This window comes from Phaethon lepturus, unplaced genomic scaffold (assembly GCF_000687285.1).
Source record: "Phaethon lepturus isolate BGI_N335 unplaced genomic scaffold, ASM68728v1 scaffold23689, whole genome shotgun sequence".
NCBI lineage: Eukaryota > Metazoa > Chordata > Aves > Phaethontiformes > Phaethontidae > Phaethon > Phaethon lepturus.
The window spans coordinates 1-6555 of NW_010566158.1; positions in this window are offsets into that span (position 1 = coordinate 1).

The following is a 6555-nucleotide window of genomic DNA, read 5'->3' on the forward strand; positions in this document are numbered from 1 at the left end:
CGGGGTGCCGAGGGGTCGGTTGCCTTCTCTCCGCCGCTGCCGTGTGGGCCCGGTGCCCAGTGGGGCAGAGGTGCCGCGGGGCGGGGCGCAGGGCTGAGCTCCGCAGTCGGCCTGACAGGCAGCGCTGGCCGACGGGGATGTCTGGGGGGCGAGCGAGAGGCGCCGCCGAACTCCTCCGCTGGACTCCGCTTCTCTTTCACGCCCTAGCTCTTAAAAATAAAGTTTCTGAGCAGATGCTGGGTGTTTAAGAGGCCCTTTCCAGTGCTCACTGCAGGCAAGTGTTGAGGACTGTTGTCCTATATGAAGAGATAATACAGTCGTAAGGAAAGCCTTAAATTTGTCCGAGTGCCCGCTCTCATCCACCCTCGTATAGGACTAGCTGAGGTGCCGGAGTACTTTCCTTACAGTTGGGAAAGACTCTTGGAGTTTGTTCTTGCAAACTGTAACAACGCTAGAAATAAATTTGTGGCTCAAGGAGAGGCTTTCTGGGCTTTTGGGAGGTTAATACAGTGTTTCTCAGTCACATGAAACTCAGCTGTGCAGAAATGTGATTGCTTTAATGATCACAATCTGTGGATGAAGCTAATGCGAAACACTTGTTGCTCTACCATATTGACCTTCATATTGCGCAGCTGGGAGGAGTGCTCGGCTTTTGGAGGCCGTTTGCTGCTTGGTGGGTCACGGTGGCTATGTTACCAAATTTAACTAGGTGAACTCAAGGTTAGTTGGAGTAGATGATTCATGAAATGTCCATGAATATCTGTTTGATCTTGCAGCATGCACCAGGAGACGCTCTCCACTAGAACTGCATGTAAATAGCCCTTCTAAAAGAGCTATAAATCTCACAGATTTCTTTTTGAGCTCTCCAAGGCTTTTACAGGTGTTACAGCTCTCTACAGCTGTAGAATAGGAATTATGGATATATTAATTGGTTTCAGGTACTAAGAATGGCTTAAAAGAGCAGCAAAGACCAGGACATAAGTGATTTAGTTAATCTAAAAGTTATAACTTCTGTAAACATGGACATCTTTCAGTTATTGTTAAGGCTGTAGGCTTTCCAGAGCAAAGGTCTTTATGATCTCCAGAGCCTCTAGAACATATGGTACTGCTGTGTAAATAATGCTTTACTCTCATGATCACTGCACAGTTCAGTTTCATGTCCTGGAAATATGAGGTCAGCTCCTTGTTTTTCAGCCATAGGCATCTAAAGTCATAAATTTATGAAGTAAAGCAAGTAAAACATTGTGTGCATCTTCAGTGTGTGGGTAACAATGTAGTCTGCAAGAGAAGCAAAGTAAACTCCAGGTCAGCACTGCTAATGCTCATGCAGTTCAAGAGTGAATAGAGTCTAGAGAAAAACAGGAAGCGAGAGACCTGTAAAGTATGAGCAACAAGGAAAGGTTTGAGTTGCACAACTTAAAGATGGGAGGACTGAGGAGGAATACGGGACTCCAAGTACCCAAAAAATTGGTGCAGAGATGGGAATAAGTCATTTCACTGATCCACGGGTAATAAAATAATAATAGTTGGCTTAGAGTGCAAGAAAGCTATTTAAGATAGCTGTGAAGAGGTAAGACAGACATTAAGAAATCCGTTCTAGTTGAAAGGATAGGAAGTTTATGGAATAGGTTGCCTAGGAGTCCTCACCATTACACACAATAAGCTAGACAAATATGTTGGAAATAACATAGATATGGTTGCTTAGCATCTGATGGAGGATAGCTTTGTATGAGCTCTTGAGGTTCCTTTCAAAAGTGTAATGATACAAAATTGTGATCATCAGGATTGTCTCGCAGACTTTTAGTTAAAAGGCATTTTGAGGTCACACATTCCTACCTTTATAAAACAACAAACAGATAATGTATTCCCTTAACATGGTCTGTTCTTTATTGTTTTTATCTGATAAGCAAGCGTCTGCCTTTTTCCCTATTCACAATGTTGTGGGTTTATTCTTTTTCTTCTTATATGACATTACACAGCAGTTTGGGGACAAGTTGATTGTAGGTGGATTAATACCAATGCCTTTAATTTTGTATCCAGTTGTCGTTCAACCTGCGTTGGAGTTAGAATTTATCCTAAGGATAGTCATGACGTGCTGGTCTTGACCGTTTCAAGTTATAAATTAATCTCTTGGTCTCCCTCGCATCTAACTCCCTGCTCCCTCAAAAAACTCCTAGCAATAGAGTAGAAGAGCGAAGGACATTGTGGTACTTTGTTTCTTAAGAAAACTGTTTTGCTTTGTATAATATTTTGGCGTTCTGCTGTTGTTTTAAAGGTCCAGATAGAATAAAAGTTGCATTTCCTTCTGCAATATGTTTTTTTTGAAAGCAAGAATGCTTTAGAGTTGTCTTAAAATAATTGACATGTTCTTATGAAGCTGTTAGGATCTTCATGTGAAGGTGGTCACATTTTCTTGCTTACTTTGTAGGGTAGCAAAATGCTACCATATAATAGCTTTTGAATAAAGCAAAATGTCACTTGCTTCGTTTTTAGCAATATTGAGAAGTTACTTTTATTTTGCCTTTACAGTGTTTTGGGGGGGGAAGCCAGTTTTCACAGCTGTTGAGTTTTGGAGTTCCTGTCGATTAGTTCAGACCTTTCCAATTGTGTTTCTGTAAATGGTGGATTTTATTTCAGTCATATGTATCTCATGATGCGTGTGTGGATTTCTTTTTGGTTTTTTTTGTTTGGGTTTTTTTTAGCCTGAGATAGTTCAGATAAATAGGTTTAATAGTCTGAAACGCTAGCCCAGAAAGTACTGGGCTACATTTGTAGTCTGAGGGAATATTTTGTATGTACCTTTCAATTGTCATAGCTAAGCTCAGACTGTTAACTTTTAAAATGTATTCATTTACCTTGAGTTCACTTTCAGTAGTGTTGTCTGTATTTCAAGATGCCTTTGTTGCTTTGATTTTTTTAATGGTTTGCGTGGGATATATCTGGAGAAGTTTCTTCTGTATTACACCCTTCTATTGCTTGCTTCAATTCCTTTTTCATTTAAGTCTTTGTTGTGATTCCTAAATAAATCCTTTTTATAGGTGTTTTCTTTATTTCTTTTGCTGTTCTTTGCTGCAGTTACAGCTCCTTTTCAGTTCATGTACCTTTAATGTTGTCTTTCTAGTTAGCGTTTCCTGGAGTTAAATAGACCTCTTCTGTAGCCAGATCTGTACAGAGGTTCTAGGAGAAGTATAAGCTTTGTTGCTAGAGTTCCTTCCTCTCCCTGAGCTTTCCAAATATTTTTTCCTTTTTTTTTTTAAGTTTTGCAGCTACAAGACGGTCTATTAATAGAATTAGGCATTTTTTTGGCTGTATAGGAATGTAGCCATTTTCTTTAGTAATATCCCAATTCCTAGTCCTGGAGTCAATTCTTGGGAATTTTGCCCAGTGGTAATGGGTCTCTATGAGATACAGAATTCCTATTCAGCAGTTTTAAAATTTTAATTTCTGGCCAGTTTGCTTTTACAGCTGGGAAAATCAGCTCTAGAGATACCTTTGTGGATCCAGTCGTTAGGTGCTTTTGCTTTGTGAATTTCTATTTTGATTTAGTTCCCGAAATTTCCAGTAGTTCCTCTGAAGAGGCCTGGAGGCAAACTTCAGTTTCCTGGGTGAAGTTTGCAACAACCTATCTTATATTCAAGCATATTTGGAGCGTGGGGCCATGTAGAATATACCTGCTGAAGCTCTTGCGTTTCTGGAAGGACTTTTTGGCAGTCCCATCTTTTGTTCCTCTGTCTGCCATGTGAGTTTACTTTCAGAGACTTTTTCATAATTTCTGCATTGCAACGAGTGTCCTTGGAACAGGCTGCAGGCAAGTTACCTGTGAACTGTTGATTGTGGAGGCCTTCGATACGTGTCTGCTCATCGGTCTCACCAAGCAGCAACTAAAGATTTACAACACTTTTGTCTGGGATTTTCCAGCTGTTAATACTTTTTTTTTTGTAGCATATAAGCAGCAAATCCATATTTAAGTAGTGCTGTGCTTACTTGTGTGCTGTTCAGGTGACCTTTCTATGTGCTGAAAGACCGCAATACGTTCAGTTTGCATTGGTGTTGCTGTGAAGAGCGGATCACCTATACAGATTGAATGAGTGTGGATGTATGGGGTGTTTGCCCCATGCATGGGTTTATCTGTGCACATGCACTGGGCACGTCTGGATTTGTAGCATTTGGCTGGGGCAGTAGCAGTGAGTAGTCTCAGTTATTTTGTCTGAGGTCTAGAAATTTGTACGTTATGCTTAAATTTTTATGTTCTGCTTGGAAAACATTGCTGCATTTCTCAGGTGCTTTGGAGAAACTTTAGATAGATTCAGCGAATCCTTTGGTACTTTGTGAGTGGCGTAATTGATGGTGTAATCATCACTACGCATCTCGGTTAATCTTAACCAATTTATAGATATCTGGAAGTCAGAGGCCAGGTTTGCTCTGCAGTAAATGCTGGCGAAAGAGGGGAGAAGGGGGAGCTGGAAACTCCAGCCGGTTTTCCTTCGTAAAAGTTTTTTTTAGTATAAACTGAATCACTGTCTGGAGTTTCCACCAGAGAGGAGATGTAGATGTTTCTGCTGTAGAGGGAACATAGGTGCCTAGCTTAGATTTGTATCTAAACCTAGGTGAAATAAATTGCCAGTTCCACTGCTTGCTTGCAGGTGTGTTCATAATCTACTGGCATGCTTGAGAAGCCGTTCGATTGCCCAAGTTTGTAGGCTGTTTAACTGTAATTGATTTCTTTGGATAGCAGCCTCATTTTTCCAGAGCTTGGTTTTCACCAGGAGCCTTCTGTGGCACAAGTGCTGAGTGCTGTTCCCTCTCAAGGCGTTGTTTTCAATAGTTTGGCTCTTCGGTGTGTCTTCTTTCTTGTGCTTTTTATCCTTGCTGCCAGCTGGTTAGATTTATACCTGACCTTTGTTTTTTTATCTAGGCTTGAAACTAGACATCCTGCCCAAGTACAGGTGGAGAAAATACGTCAGTAAAATAATGGGCTGTTCTTGCACATGTGCAGCTGGACAAGTCACTTCATCAAAATATAACTACCTGTCCTCTTCATTTACTCATTGCAGATTCTCAGTTCTCAGGATCGTATGTGACTGAATGAATTACCCTCTGGTTTTACTGCAGAATCTTTGTTATAACAAAAGTCAGTTTGTTTTTGTTTTGGTTTTAATTAAAAAAAAGATTCTACATGTGTTAGTATATTAAAATTCAGACTTGCCTAGGAGTCTTGTTTGTCATCCAAGACTTTTACTCAAGATATAGAATGTGACTTTAAATTTATTTAAAATCTGTTCATGTCTTTGTGTTCAGAAATGTCATACATGTAGGCATAAAGTGACCTTCCAATGTGCAGTTCCCACAAATATAAAATGCGTGATTATTAGTTTAGAAGTAATACCTAGTTAATGCTGTAGTATCCAGTCTGCTCAAGCAACATCCATTGCTCCTCTTCTTTCTGGCTTTTAAAAAAGAAAATTCTCAGTTTGTTCTAGAATCGTTTCATAGAATGATGTAGAGCTGTTCTGGTGGTGCAGTACTTATTTAGGGAAAAGATTGTAATATAGTCGGAATTAAGTGTGTGTTTAAAATGCATGCTTCTTAGAGCCAAGCCAGGCTCTTTATTAAAGAAATCTTTAAAGAATCTGCGGTTCCCTTTGGAAATTTGAAAACTTAAGAATCTTTCAGGAGAACAGTCCACTTTACCCCATGTCACTACTATAAATCATTGGAAAAGTGGGCGCTTTGCCACAAAAGTATGGATTTATTCTTCAAACGGTGACTAAAATCTCATAACTTTTATTGCAAATGATGTATGAAACATAATCAAAAATATGGTGTATGATCTATATTGGCAATAAATATTTTGTTACTGGCAATAGGCTTCAAATGATCTTAGAATCTTTAATCATAACAAGTAACCTTAAGTGTAAAAGATGAAATGCAGAGCGCCTCTACAAGAATCCTTATTGTTTTAATTGAAATGACAAATTACAGTCCCGATTCTGCAAAAACTTATATTTGTATTTGTATTTTTACACTGTGATTAGCTTCAGGGAAGTCCTCGGGATTTGCTTTCTTTGTGAGAAGTTTAGCGTGTTGGTAGGCTTTGTGTGCTTGAAGTCCTTATTCAAATTTTAGTTTCTCAGATTTTCAAAGGTTTTTTTCTTCTAGTTTACATGGTGGTTAAGTGCCTATTTGGTGTGAGGGGACATGGGGTCACAATAGATGTTTCAAAAAGTAATATTTAGCTGTGCAGTCTTTAGCATTGTGTTAGTATTTGTGCTTTGGTCATAATAATGAATATGTTTTGTGTTCCATGTGTTCCATATTACATTGATCGTAACTCAAGTCTTAATTTAGGCTTCACACGGGATAAAACAATGCCTTGAAGGATAATACTCCTGTTCCCACCCCGAACCTTCTCCCTACCCTAGTATTAGTCTGGGAGGAATAATGCTTTTTCCAGGTTCACCTGAAAATTAGAGAGGGGAGTCTCGGAGCTTAGAATATTTTGGTTTGGTTTCATGGCAATTCTTTGCGTGCGCCCCCCCCCCCCCCTCCACGCCC